We start from the raw sequence: 15,784 nt of genomic DNA on the forward strand, positions 1-15,784 counted from the left end.
GTTATGTAAATAACCTCCAACTATAGCTAATTTTAAGTTAATAATTATATAAACTATAAAGATATGTCTTCTGCCGTTGCTCGTTCTCATGGCGGTGATGGAGCGGGTGATCCTTCTCTAGATCCTACGCGAGTTCCTACTTCCTGTGAGACATGTAATATACTATAATTAATCACAATGTTTTATAAATAAATGAAAAATTATTATTATTATTTAATTTAATTTTATTGTTTAATTAAAATATGCAGCGGTTGCCGCGAAAAGAAGAGTTCGTTCTCAATCCAAAAATTTGCAGCAACTCGTTCATGACAATAAAGGTCTATTGGCTCTAAAATTTGATCTGAAGGAGGGAACCTACAAAGCAGTTGGTGATTTTGGGACATTGTTCACGAGGTTTACTGGTAACCGTATTGGTCACCATGTCCTGTTATATTATGACTCGTGGCAGAGTGTTTCAAATGAGCACAAGAAATGATTGATGCAAAAGATTGAGGTAAATTTATCAACTTATTCACATATAATGTTTTTTTATAATTTCAAAATTCTAACCAGTTTACACTTTTTTTGAAGGAATTTTTCATTCTTCCCTGAGCTCTCCTTGAGTGGCAACTGATAGAGACTGGGAATGAGCGAGGGTTTCAGGATCGCTACAAGGATAGAAAAGGTCATAAGAAAAAAACACTATGATGAATATGGAGGGTATGATGATATCGAGGCAGTCAGAAAGAATTCATCGGAGGACATGGACAATGAGAGTTGGAAAAAGTTGGTTGACATTTTCACCATTCCACAGTTCATGGCACACTCAAAGGAAAATGTTTCCAACAGAGCAAAACAGAAGTAACCAAGTCTCCATGGATCGATCTCTTATGCTTATGCTCGATTTAAGAAGGTAAATAAAAAAAATATAAAAAATTTGAAATATTTTTAGTTATTTTAATAATAATTTCAATATTTAATTGATATTTTGTTATCTAAAGATGAATCTTTAGACTAAGGAACTGCCCAACACTATTGATGCGTTCCATGACATGCACAATCATCCGACACGTGGATGGGTGAACACAAATGCTAAGGATGCATATGTAAGTAATTTTCTAAGTTTTGTGTATATGTTTATTATTTAATTATATTATGTATTAATTGTATTGTTTCTAAACTGCAGGATGCTTTGCAGCAAGAAGTCCAAACACAATCCTAATCCCAACCCTAATTTGAATCTTCAGCATGAAGTGCCTTTGTCGATGAGACATAAGTCGTCTCAAAGGTACTTGGTCAACATCGTGGCCACAACTGAGGTATTGGATGCAAGTTGAAAGGCACTAGTACATTTTCCTTAGGCGCCACCAAATCCTCTTCACAATTAGAGGCATCACCATTTCCGTTCACCACAATCGACACTCCAATGTACCGCCTAAGAATTTTCAATCCATTGATCAACACTTCAGTCAAGCCATTATGACTCAAAACAACAACTTCCAGCAAATGCAACAATTTATGCAGACTACAAATCCAAACATCCAAGCTCCACAATTTCAGCCTGTCAACTTGGACATGAATATGATACAGTCCATGATGGCGAACTTTCCAGGCTCAGGCCAATTTCCACCACAACAGCCACAACCACCACAGCAGCCACAACTACCATAGCCACCACAACAACCCGACAATGATGATGACTTTGGGATTAATTTAGATGACATTTAGTTTGGTTATATTATTCTTTTGAACTTATTAACATTTTGTTTTTTTTTTTTATTATTATTTTGGAGACTATACTAGTTAAGTTTTTTTTTTTTTTTTACATTTTGGAGACTATACTAATTTTAACTTGGTTTAATCATTTAATTAAAAAATTAGTTGTATTTATTTAATTAATAAAATAAATTATTTTTAAAAAAATTATATACCTATAGTGACGACCTGCCGTAGCAGTAGGGTGCTCGATGAAAACGAAAATCTGAGATGTCGTGACCCTATGGCGACGACATGTCGTCGCTGTAGATGTTGGCAGTCCATGGACCTATAGAGACAACAAGTGGTTGCTGTAAGAGTTTTTGAAATTCAAAGTTTCAAAATTTGCAACCACCTACAACGACAACATGTCGTCACAGTATCTCAGTTCAACGAAAAAAAAAGGATTTCCTACTCGACTGACATGTCTTTGCTGTTGTAAAACCGTATTACAAAGACTGTATTTTGTCGTTGATGTAGGTTGCTACACATTCGGACCTACAGCCACACCGCTTTGGTGACGACATGTCATCGCTGTAGACCTACAACAACGACTTCTTGATCTACAACGATGACAAAAGTCGTCGCTGTAGAGTCTTTTTCTTGTAGTGATAATTAATAAATATCTAATAATATTTTATAATATTTGAATTATATTAATATAATTAATAAATATTTATTTTTAATTAGTTTTAAAAGTATATTACATTAAATATTTGGAATATTTCGTTAAAGTTAACAAAAGAAATCGTTAAAACCAAGAATTTCTATTATCTACACATTTTTTATATAGATGAGGTATAATAAACTTCTAGATCACAATCTACCATATTTAAAGTACAAAAAATTTATGATATTATTCAAATTATGCCATAATGATTTGAGAAGAAGCTTGTTTATTCTTGATAAAATATAAATCTTATTCTAATTTATTATGTAGTTACACAGCCATACTATTTATATACACACACAACACCTATATATATAATATATTAATAAAAAATAACATGTTTTATTTTTTAAATATAAATTTTAAATTTTTAATAAAAATTAAAATTATGTATTATATATTATTATAATGATATTTTTTATAATATTTAAATTTCTATGAATATGATTATTAAATATCTAGTCTTGTATTAAATATTATTATAATAATTATATTTTATAACAGTTGAATTTGAATATGAGTTTGAATTTATATTAATATAATTATTAAATATGTAATCCTATATTAAATATTATTATAATAATAATATTTGGATTTGAATTTGAATTAATATTATTAATAAATATCTACTTTTAATTTATTTCAAAAGTATATTCCGTTAAATATTTAGAATATTCCGTTAAAGTTAACATAAAAATCCGTTAATACTAAGAAAAACCGTTAAAACAAAAAGAAGTCGTTAAATACTCAATTTTATATAGAAGATTTATAAACATACAAATATATATATATATGATTCAAATATTAATGTAGGTTGACTATGTTTAAGCTCATTTAAACTTACAAAATCAAGTGTAGTGAGAGGGTTATTCATAAGAGGAAGAATTAGTTATGATTGATTCTATTCGGAAATAATATCTCTACAAAGTTATTAGTAAAAGTTAACAAAATTAATTATGTTAGCAACATTAATTAAATACATGCATACATCACTACAATAAAATAGCTTTTTAACAATTTTTTCTCATGTCTTACGCTATAGGTGTAAAACATTAAAAATATATTTTTTTATATATATCATGTCTAATCTAATACTGTAAGATTTTTTGTTATGTCTAATATTGTAAGACATTAAATGTTAGGTAATACATTGTATATGGAGACTTCTCACGTCTCACATATAGGGAGACGTGAGATGTGTGTCATTGTATATGGAGGAATATCTCACAATAATTTGTAGGTAACGGGCTTGGGTTTAGGTGATGGTGGGGCTTGTGTGGGTAGTAGTGCACGACGTGGGTGGTGATGGGGCTTGTGTGGGTGGTGGTGCGTGGCGTGGGTCGTGGTGGTGGGAAATAGCCATTTGGATGTGCAGGCAAAGGGGCGGAGGAATTTTGAGCATACCTAGAAGCTCTATCTCTTAGTCTATCTATTTTTTGTATAATTTTTGTTGTGTTTAGATTTGGATTTTGGTGTTAATCAGTTGTTTTTGTTGTTTCTTGTGTATATATTTGTGATTTTTGGTTTAGTTTTGTTTCAGATCTATAATCTGCTTTGGAATGGAGGATTATACATATCTGTTGTCACAATCTGTGTTACGATTCAATCTATATTCTGGCATTTGGGATTCATTAGGATTCATTTCACGAATTAAAACTTATTAAATTAATTGATTAAATATATAATTAAAATATATTAATTACTTAGATATACAAAAATAAAAAAATTTATCTACAACTTCTTCACATGGAAGACGTGGAAGGCTTCCCACTTCTCACACTCGGAGTAGAGATGTAAACGGGTCGGGGATGGCTCTCCCAACCCTACCCATCTCGGAGTTGGGGCCCCATTGGGTACCCTTTTAATAAAATAGTTTATTTCCTTTCTTAATTTGAAGTTAAATTAAAAAGTGGGAAATTTGCAGCTAATGTACCAAAACTTTTGCTTTTTTACACTTAAATACAAACTTTTTTTTTTTTTGCTGTGTGTTACACCCAGATTTCGAGACCAGAGGTTATGACCTCGAAAACTTGACTCGTCAAGTGTGAGCTCGAAATGTATGAAATGCATTGTATGGTCTAGCTTTAAGATCTCCGAAGTAAAATGACGACCTCGAAGATGTGTAACCTCAGGATGCTTTCTGAGTTCGAAATGACATGACGTCGGGATACATCCGTTATCGATTGTCTTCAGATTAAACAGTCTGAGCTTGGGAAGTGCAGGCTCGAGTGTGATAGCTTCGATAGTGTCAATCTACTCCGAGCATTATCTAAAGTAGGGTGGCAAGCTTGTAGTAGTATCATAAGTCTTGATAGCCACAGGGTCGATCGCTGATCTCGAAGACCCGATGAGTCATCTGGGATAGCCCGTTGCGTAAGAACATATTTATTGTTATATAATTCCAACATTTAAGGGCTATTATTTTGTCTGTTATCCGTTCCGGATTCTTATGGGACGTTTCCACATATGTAGGAGATATTGCATTTAATGTCATTAATTAAATTGATATATAGAATATATTCCTGAAATATGTGGGAATGAACTCTGTAACCTCCCCTATAAATAGAGGAGGAATGACCACTTTTAAAGGATCAATTTCTTTTGGCTAGAGGATTAGCTCTGGGTAATTCATCTCTGATGAATTTCTAGAAATCTTTAAGCCTTAATGACACAGACTCGTGGACTAGGTAGAGTTCACTGCTGAACCACATGAAAACCCTGTTGTATTTCTTCATTATTCATTCGCTTCATAGTATACGTTGTTTAATTGCTCTACGATTCAAGTTGACGAAAAACGGCGTCAACACTGTGAAATTACTAGAACATTATTTTTTCCTGCATTCTGTGGGTATCAACCGTTAAGTCAAACTTTATTGACGATAAAAGTACCTAATGACGATAAATTATTGACGGTAATCTGCTGAACTCTTCAGCTTTTGCAGCCCTGATGGCATCATTATAGTACTTCTCATTGAACAGAGTCTGAAACTCTTCCCAACTCATGGCATTGACATTTCTGGTTTGGGATATCACTTCCCACCAAATCCGGGCATCCTCCCGAAACATGTAAGTGGCACAAACCAGCCTCTCATTACCAGACACCCTCATAAATTAAAGGATGGTGGTAACCATGCTCATCCATTGTTCAGCCTTAGCTGGATCTGCACTGCCCTCAATAACTGGAGGTTGCCGTTTTCTGAACCTTTCATAAAGAGGTTCCCATTTGCTTCCAGCCTTTGGTAGTTGCTCAACTAATGGCACTGCTACAGATGGTGCCTCTGGTAGTGTGTTCCCTGCATGAACCTGTTGTTATCTTAGGAGGTGGATTTCTTCTTCCTGCCTCATAACTCTAGCATGTAAATCAGCAAACAACGGCTGCCAGTTATCAGGTGCTGGCTCAGGAATCTGACTCTGGTCATTCTCCTGACCCTATCTTCCATTCTGGCCCTGATCTTCCTAGCCAGCTGATTAATCTATCTGCCTTGGAAGCATATTATCAACTTAAACCTTCCTGCAATACACAACGCAGCCAGTTAGGCAGTAATAACTAAACCTCTTGCCACCTCACGATCCAAGATCAAGCAGATATTCATCCATGTTCCATAATCATACAGATAAACATTTTGATTCATGATTATAACATTTATCATTTAGCATTTAGCAGTTAACCATTATCAGTTAACAATGCAAATGAACATGTTCTAGCAATATCAATACTAATAAGAACGTTCTTGCTTATAATAATGTATCTCATGCAGACAGGTAAATCAATTATATTCTATTTAAGCAATTAAACACATAACCACATAAATAGTTACCAAACAATGAGTCGAGCTTGTCTTCAGTGGGGAGTGTACATGCCCAGCCAGTCTACAAGAACCCTAAACCTTGGCACGCTCTGATACCAAGTTGTAACGCCCTGGTTACTCCAAGACAGTTACTATGGACATTAAACAGTGCTTAACTCAATAAACGAGTCATTTGGTTATAAACATGCCTCTAGGTGTCATTAATAGGCCAGGGTGAAAATCTTGATTAAAAGGAATGAATATATTTTATTTAAAACCTTAGACTTTACATGGGCCCATAAAAGTGTTTACAAAGTTATCTACAATCCAAAATGGTCATTACAGTGTAAAAATTACAACCTGCCGACCTAAGCGACAAAAATAAGGTTAACCCCTAGTTCCTCTGAGAAACACCTTGGTCATGATGGTCAAGCGGTTGCATATGTACACATTGCCACCTAAGCTCTCCACTCAAAGCTTGGTGAGCTTTTCTTTCCCTTTACTTGCACCCTATAGCACTCGTGAGCCAAGGCTCAGCAAGAAAACTTATTACTGCATGTATGTAATATCAATAAATGATTTTGGTAATCATTCTGGGGCTTGCATCCCTAATCAGACAGGTGATGAATAAGTAACACTCTGGGGCTCCGCACACTAATCAAATAGGTGAATATTATGTCATACTCTAAATAGATGACTAATAAGTCTATCTCTGGGAATCTGTTCCTTGAATAGATGACTATTAAGTCTATCTCCAGGGCTCTGCACCCTAAGCCATGTGACAATCAGTCACTTGAGCCTTTTGGCTGTTGCTCTAGGTAATTAGGCTTTAGACTAGACAAGAGCTTTTAGTTTTCATCGAACATGGGGCCGGTCAAGCATTTCATGATCATGTTGATTAGTTCTAATCATTTCGGCCTGTGTTAAACACATTAATGTCATTCTTGACTCTTAAGCCAATCCCATACCCCCAGCACTCAGTATCACTGCTGAACTTGACTGATAAGTCACAGCTTCAGGATAAATACTAAACACCATTGTTGTTCTCTGACTAATAAGTCAGTACCATACACAGATAAGCAAAACGGTTACACATTTACAATGCAATCAATGTCCATATATAGAGAACTCAACATGCCTCATCAATAACCATGCATGTCACATACTGGGTGCAGTTTTCTTACCTCTGGTTCGAGCTTGAAATAACAAAAGAACTACCTTTGAGAACAATCGGTCCTTAAGTTCCTTAGCGGTCACCTAGTCATAACCAAATATGAAATCCTATCAATAAAAATAAATAATAAAAGGTTCATGGTCTAAACCCTGCTCTCTGGGCCTCTAATCGTACTAAAACGGTTAGTAGATTCGATCCTAAGCCTTAAGAAATGAAACCTCAAGCCTAAACCCTTGAAAAACCCCTCTTGGCACAAAAAGAAGGAGCGGGCCGCGAGCTGGCATAATGAGTCGCGGCGCACCCCTAAGACAGAGAGCATCTGTCTGGGGTACCAAGGGCGGGCTGCGACTTGGCTTAGTGGGTCACGGTGCGCCTGCTTAACAGAGCCTAGGGGAGGCTCTGGCTTGGGTCCAGGTCACAACTTGACCCAACGAACACAGCTCCCTTGCCCATTTTCTCAATTCAAACAAGCCCAAACCTTCATAAATTAAATCCCAAAATCACACCCAAGCATCACCCCAACACAACCAACATTTAAACAACAAAACCCAAGCTTTGAACCATTCAAAACCATAGCAAATAACCACTTCAATGATAAAAAAAAACTCAAACTTTAAACTATCCTTAAACAGAGCAAAAACCAGAAACTATGGCTGGAATCTTACCTTAAATACAGGTTTCACTACACCAAATACCCCTTTCCATAACACATGAATATAATACTAATAAAAAGGTATTATGCTAGAGTATTATATTGGGAATGAAAAAAGGGCGGTAATATATTACACCATCAAGCCACTTAACCTTTTTTTTTTTCATTTATGAGACCTGAAAATTTATGAGACTCGAGAGACCCATTTCCTCTCCTTCAACATTTCCTCAATTCTAGCCAAGAGACCTGAAAATTACTTTCCTTCAATTCCTTCAACATTTCTGAGACCCGAGACCCATTTCCTCTCCTTCAACATTTCTGAGATGTTCCTTCAACATTTCTGAGACCCATCCTTTCCTTCAACATTTCTAAGACCCATTTCCTTTCTCCATTTCTTCGGCTTGGTACTACATCCGAACTCCTCACTCTCTCTCTCGTCTTTCTCTATCTCTCTGTCAACCTTCAATTTCCAGTCGTTGGGCTTCTCACACGCTGCTTTCCTTCAGCCATTAAGGGTTGAGAGTAATCAGTTTTACAATCAGAAAAAACTTGAAAAGCCTAGACTTCAAGATTTATCATTGATAAAACACGGAAATATTCACTGAATGTAAACTTAACGGTGAGAGTTGCAATTCTTTTTTAGTTGATTATTTATTTGTTCTTCTTTTTTTTTTTTAAAAAAAAGGTGAGGATAAATTTCTACTTGGCTTTGTTTGTATTTATGCATTTTGGCTTTCATATATTAGTCATATGATATTTACCCTCTTGTGCATGTATAGTGCACACACTCTTCCAGTGTCTTATAGGAAGCTTGTGACTGATGCATTATCACCTTTGTTGGCTTTCTATCCCACATGTAATTAAAAATTTAAGTAAGCTTTATCTTTTGCATTTATTGTTAAATTTTGTAATCTGTCATTAAAATGAAGAAATTTCTTGCAGATGTTGAGCTGGATATGAATGGGAAACAATTTTCTTGGCAAGTACATTCAGTTCTGAATCTAATAAGAAGTTCCTTATAAATTGTTTTTTTTTGTCATGATCAAATAATAAACGAAGTTTTATCATAATTTTTTTTATGTAACTTGCAGATATTGATTATATTTTTGGGTAGTTGATGTTCAATTCATGTATATATGGTGAAGTGGTGGTTGATTACATCATTGATAGGGAACTTCTTTGATAAGATGCCTCTGTTAATATGTTCTTGTTTGTTTATTCCTTTTTAAGATGTTTATAGAAAACATGTCTTTTTCCCATTTTTGAATCTGTTTTCTATACCTTTTTCCTTTTACCTTTTTTTACCTGTAAAAGGCTAAAGGTATAAGATGTAATTTTTGCTTTTTACCTGTTTTTGAAAACTGTTTTCTTTAATCAACTTAAAATGTATATTTTTGAGTTAAAATATATTTTAGTTTCATAAATGGCCATTCTATAGGTTAAGCTTGTGCTAACAATCCACTGACTGAGTTTTAATTATCTCATGCTATGCCGGTTGCAACGTTTGTAATTAATAAGATAATTTATTTTTTGTTTTGTTGTGTTGCTAATTAAAAGATGCACAAAGATGGCTGTAATTGCGTAGGCGTGCTTGACCAATATATTTTTTTCATTGATACTCATGTTGTTGGCATTTTATCTTTTCTCTGTTTGTTCTGTTCAGTGTAGTCATCCCTTGTGTATCTAATCGTGACATTCTATGCAAGTGACAAACTCTTTCGTAAATAATTTTCTTATTTTTTTCTAGCAAAAAAATATGATTTTTTTAAGAATATTTCTTAAAAATTGATTTGGTGGCTGTTCAAGGAATTTTAAATTTTGCTTGGACCAACCAGAACAAAATACCGTGTAATATTCTCTTGTGTAGTTTTTTTTTTCCTTTCAGATTTCAAATTAATATCGAGAAAGTATTTTGAATTTAATCAATATATGTTTATATACATATATTTGTTTCTGATTGAGGTAATACAGAGAGAAAATGAGACTAGAGAGAGATAATACATATATTTATATCGAAGGGGTTGTGCATATTCTTGAATTGATGCTAAATGAATTGAGACAATTGGCAGGGGCTATAATTTAATTACGCTTGTTCTCTTGCTTTTAATTTCATTTCTTATCCTTTGTGGGTTTAGCTTCTATAAATATATATGTACATCTTTGTGCCTATTGATTGTCTATAGTCTGATTACTGTGAAGAAATAAGAATTTCTATTTAATGACACATTTGGTATGTATATTGTTATTAACTTGTTGTTGTCTCGTTTGTTTGGGAGTATTTCATGGCAAAAATTTCATGTATAGACACTGTGAGATTGATAGACTTAACTGGTTATGAGTTTAGGCACCTAAGGGATGGCTTGTACTAGTTGGCTAAAAGCTAATTTAATCACAGTTATGCCCAGCTAGCTGCTAGTTACCAATTCTCTCTTTTATTTTGTTTATGTTTTTCTATATGTTTGTGTGAATATAGTGGTTTGATCTGAAATATTTTTTTGTCTTATTTTGTGTTTGATTTTTAGTATCTAGCTTTTGATTATTCTTAGTTTGATTTTGACTTCGGTTCTGCTTTCTTTGTACGGAGTTTAAAAGGCTTTTAGAGCTCATTTAGAGCATTTTCTAGTACTGAGGGGACCTATTTTATGCTTATACCACTTCTTTTGAGTGATTAAAAATATCTAGAAATGCATCAATCTTAAAAAGTAAGCAGTGTGAGTTCAATATGAAAGCAGGGAAAATTTTCTCTGTTGGTCTTCTGGAGGAAAAGTGTAGAGAAATGTTATAATATGAGGTATTATTGCTAAATAATGAGATATGCTCTATGAAGGTTAATCAATGTGATGTGTTAACAATGTCTGGTCCATTCAGGTGGAAATTATATTTAATGGTTAATTGGCCCTGTTAAAGCTCTGTTACATTATTGTGATGAAGCTTTTGATGAATTATATTATTTTTATGTCTGGCTACCTGACTTCAGAAAGTTTCACTCACATTTCACTGAATTTTACTTCTACATGAGCTGTTGCTGTTTTTTTACTTTTAGTTGTTGCTCTTCTTTGTGTGTACGAACTTTGTGTTGTGTATGTTACAGCTAGTTCAGCAATTGCGTATCAGCAATTTCCTTAGAAATTAACCTGCTCTTTATATGTAGAATGATGTTTAATGGTACATGTAGTTCTCTTGTCTGGAGTTTTGGTCATTTGTTTCTATGTTTTCTGCTTTTGCAGTAGCAATTGAATCTTGCTGTTCTATGCTTTTTATGTGTTGATAATTGAGTAACACTTTTATTTTCTAAACAGGTCAGTAAGTTAGAGCTGTCTTTCTACATTTATGCTTCGTACTTCCTAGAAATTTCATGATCTTCCTATGCATGCAGGTTCTGAGTTTTTCTTTGTTTGTGGCTTCTCTGATTCTGGCTCTTTTCTGATTCTGATTCGATTTTGAATTATTTTGAATAAAATAAATAGGAAAGAGTGAGTTAGGGTGGGGAGCAGCAAGGATATGTTTGAAAGAAAAAATGCTAAACTTAAGGCCACTGATCTGCCACTCCAAAGGGCCACAACCATAATAATATTAAAGTTTTCTTGAAAAACTAATTGCTTTTTCTTCAATATTTGCCTCTGTGGACACCATAATAGCCATAACGAGTTATATAGCTTCAACCCCATTACTAAAATTAACAAAAAAAATTCTTCTCTCTTTTGTTCTCTTCTGTTACTCTATTTTTTATGGTCATTTAAATTCAATTGATAGTTAAAATAAATCAGAAAGTGGTGGAGATTGGACCTTTTTTTTATATTAATTTCCATAGTGTAAATTCAGTAGTGTTGAGAAGCAAACAATAAAGTTGTATTAATTTTTTTATTTATTATAACTCAATGATATTATATTGCTCCAAACTACATACGTGTTGTATATAAAATATTCATAGCTTTTTAATGATTTTTTATATAGTCCAACAACGAATACAAACTACATCGAAGCTTATACTTCTCTTCTCTCTTTCGATATCTCTTCAGATGGCCTTTCTACCTTGGTACACTTCTTTCTCTTTCTCTTCAATTTGGTTACTTTCTTTTGCACCAATTTCCAAAGCTAACAACTTTATTGGTTAATTTCTTTTTTCATTGTTCAGGAAAAACTTTATGGAAGGCCAATGATTCTTGCCGATAGAGAAATGGTTGAGGAAAAAGCCGATGAAATACTCTCAGCTTCTCATGTTTCTGATGTGGCTTTCCTTGTAGTTGGCGACCCTTTTGGGTATGTTCGTTCAATTTTCTGTTTTGCTTTTCTTTGTTTTTTTTTTCTTGTTTATATTAGAAATTATATCTTTTTTCCTCATTAGATGAATGCTACATGTATGTATATATGCATTGCTGATTTGGGCCATCTCGAATTCCATGGATATGTAGAAGAAGATAATTGTGATCATAAATATTCTTACTTAGATGCACAAGGACCTTTGAAAGTCCTTAGATTGTAACTGTTCATTTTTATTCATTTTGGTCATGTTTGGCAAGTAGTTTTGGATTGGATAAAAACTAATTTGAGACAAAGTTATAATTTTTTTTTTCTCAAGTTTCTCAATGAGATTAAATTATCCTATTGTAGTTGGATTAATTAGGTTTTCAGATTCAAACTTCTCTCTAATCTTTATTCAATCTTACTTTCCAAATATGACATTTATATACATGCGATTATTTGTTCAATTTACTTAAATTTCCATGTATTCTTCCTCATGTTTACATATGGATTTCCTACTCAGAGCAACAACTCACACTGATCTTGTTGTTTGGGCAAAGAAATTGGGTATTGTTGTCAAAGTAATACACAATGCTTCGGTGATGAATGCCATTGGAATTTGTGGGTTGTAGCTCTACCGTTATGGAGAGACAGTGTCAATACCATTCTTTACTGAAACCTGGAGACCAGACAACTTCTATGAGAAAATTCAAAGCAACCAGAATCTTGGTCTACATACTCTCTGTTTATTAGGTGAGGTGATACAAGGTTCTCTGAAAGTCTGATAAGAGTTGCAAAATCTGAGATTCTTATTAACACACATTTCTTTTTTACTTTTGTTATCACAGATATTCGTGTGAAGGAACACTCCCTGGATCTTTATGTAGGTATGTTTTCAAGTGATTGACCATTTTTTTTATTGTACAAAAAACCTTTTCAAACACAGCCGTCGAAAATGCTCAACATCTTGTTTGGAATTACATTTTGCAAATAATTATTAAAAGAACGCAATTTTCACCAAATTTTTTTGTTTGGATTGCAAGACCAACTAATGCCTTCTCTCTGTATTTCTTGTTTAATTTTAGAGGGAAGAAGCAGTATGAACCACCTAGGTACATGGCAATAAAGACTGCCATTTACCAGCTCCTGGAAGTTGTGCAAGCAAAAGTAGAATCTGGTAATGATAACTACTACTATTACTCTATGACTCACTCATGTCTTAACTTTTAATTTCAAAGAACTAAATCAGACTTAGTTTATCAATTTAACATTGAATGTTGTTGTATTATGTTGCGTTGCAGTCTGCAATGAAGACACGGAGTGTGTTGGTTTTGCTAGAATTGAAATTGAAGATCAGATCATTGTGGCTAGTACAATGAAGCAACTTCAATTGCATGTTTTTTTCCTATCAAATAGTATTGTAGGAGTGTGCAACTACTCAAATTTTGACGTGTTATTATGTAAAAAATTAAACTCTTCAATATTTTGTGCTGAAAGTAGTAACTTTTCAATATGTTGAATATTTAAGACTACTTGAATACTTAAATAACATTTTGTTATTGATGACAATGTTGAATGTTTTAAACTAATTTGTGGATTGTTAATACAATGTTGAATGTTTTTACTTTTTGTTATTTGAAAATCAAGTTCATTTGATGATGCTAGTATATATTAGAAAGTTAATTTTAATTATATAAATAAAAAATAAAAATATAATAGAATAAATTAGTGTTATATAAATGAATATATAATGAGAATTTAAACTTATCTAAATATTAAAATAATACAAAAAATGTGTTATAATATCTATTACAATAACACTTTTTATAAGTAAAGAATTTTGTTACGCAAACTTCATTATATAACACAAAAAATGTGTTATACTAAAGTGTAGTATAACACAAATTTATAAGTATTGAAATGTGTTATATAATCGACTATAAATAATATAATTAAACACTTATCTATTTATTAAAATAACACAGAAAGTGTGTTATCGTTGACAGTATAATAACACATCTATATAACAATGATAAAGTGTTATGTAAAGTACCCTGACCTACGATAACGTAGTCGGTCTTAACACATCAAAAAGTGTTATGGTATGTTTTGATAACACATTTTTGGTGTTATTAAAAGCATTTTTTCTTGTAGTGTTTGAATCCCCTTCAATGGATGATCACTGGCTTAAACCCTCACGCTTTGATTCCCAAGCTTTGATCCTAAAGCTCACTTCAAAATTCAAGCCAAGAAGAAGAAGAAGAAGAAGAGATGATCGAGAGAGATAGGAAAAGAGTCTCTGTTTTGCTGTCTAATTCCTTCTACAACCATCTAATTTAAAATATAACCCTTGGACAAAAGACCAAAATGCTCCTAAGCCCAATTAAAACCTATACAGCCACCCAAGGGAAAAACAATCATTTCCCACTTATCCCGTTAATCATAAGTAACGTCCTCCAATTCCCGTTATTCCCAATAATTTCAAATAATAATTAAATCATATCCCATTACCCATACATTTGAGCCTGGAAATTAATCATGTTATGACCAAATCGCTAATCTTGCGTTCTAGGATCGTCTCATGCCGAATAGCTCAAATGTATCTACATAATGTTATCTCATCCATAAATCATAAACATGCACATAAATATACAGATATGTAATTATCATCATATAACTCACATAATCATGCATTTAATCACATAATCGCATAATAAATCAATTATGGCCCTCTTAGCCTCCTAATCCAGGCATTAAACCATATTAGGGAATTTGGAACATTACAAGGGTTATCCCTAATTTTCTCATTTGTTTATTTAATTAAAATTTTAGACAATTTATTTATCCCAAAATAAATATTAGTTCATTCAAAATTAACTTTATCTTAAAATATCAGTTTTAAATAAATAAATATCTTATTCTAAATAATATAATTATTAATCTCTATTTATATTAATTCGAACATGATTAATATTTATTTTAACCTATAGTTTTTCAAAATAAAAACTATATAGTTAAATTATTAATGAATTCATAATTAATAAATTTCCCATAATTATCTCATAATTATTTCCTTGCCCTGAAACATTAATTCCTTTACAATTAAGTGCTTCTCTCTACAAATCTTTCTTATGACATCCTTACCCTTGACAGTGTAGGACCGAGGTTGTAATATTCGTTTTCCCAGAAAGGCAATTTCGTAATTTTCCCATTATGTGCATCCTTGTCATTTTTTTTCTTTTCCTTTGATGGAATATTGGATATGTATGACTTCCAATGGAAATAAAATTCATGGTTTCTCATGTTTGAGTTTTTGTGAAATCACAACATGAGAATAATGTTAAGTGAATAAATAATGGCTCGGGTTAAGTTATTTATTTAATTAAAAATTATTACTATTATCATCATCATCATCATCATTATTATTATTATTATTATTATTATTATTATGAGCATAATAGTATTAATAATATGCTTGAAATTATTTTATCATATTATGTGTAATTTTTGGTTTGCCATAATAT

General features: G+C 32.7%; 1 pseudogene; it reads left to right on the forward strand.

Moving 5' to 3' along the window:
* The first annotated feature begins 625 nt into the window (after positions 1 to 625).
* Positions 626 to 13,816, forward strand: LOC133779030 (probable diphthine methyl ester synthase; annotated as a pseudogene).
* Positions 13,817 to 15,784: the final 1,968 nt, after the last annotated feature.

This window comes from Humulus lupulus, chromosome 5 (genome assembly GCF_963169125.1).
Source record: "Humulus lupulus chromosome 5, drHumLupu1.1, whole genome shotgun sequence".
Classification (NCBI taxonomy): domain Eukaryota; kingdom Viridiplantae; phylum Streptophyta; class Magnoliopsida; order Rosales; family Cannabaceae; genus Humulus; species Humulus lupulus.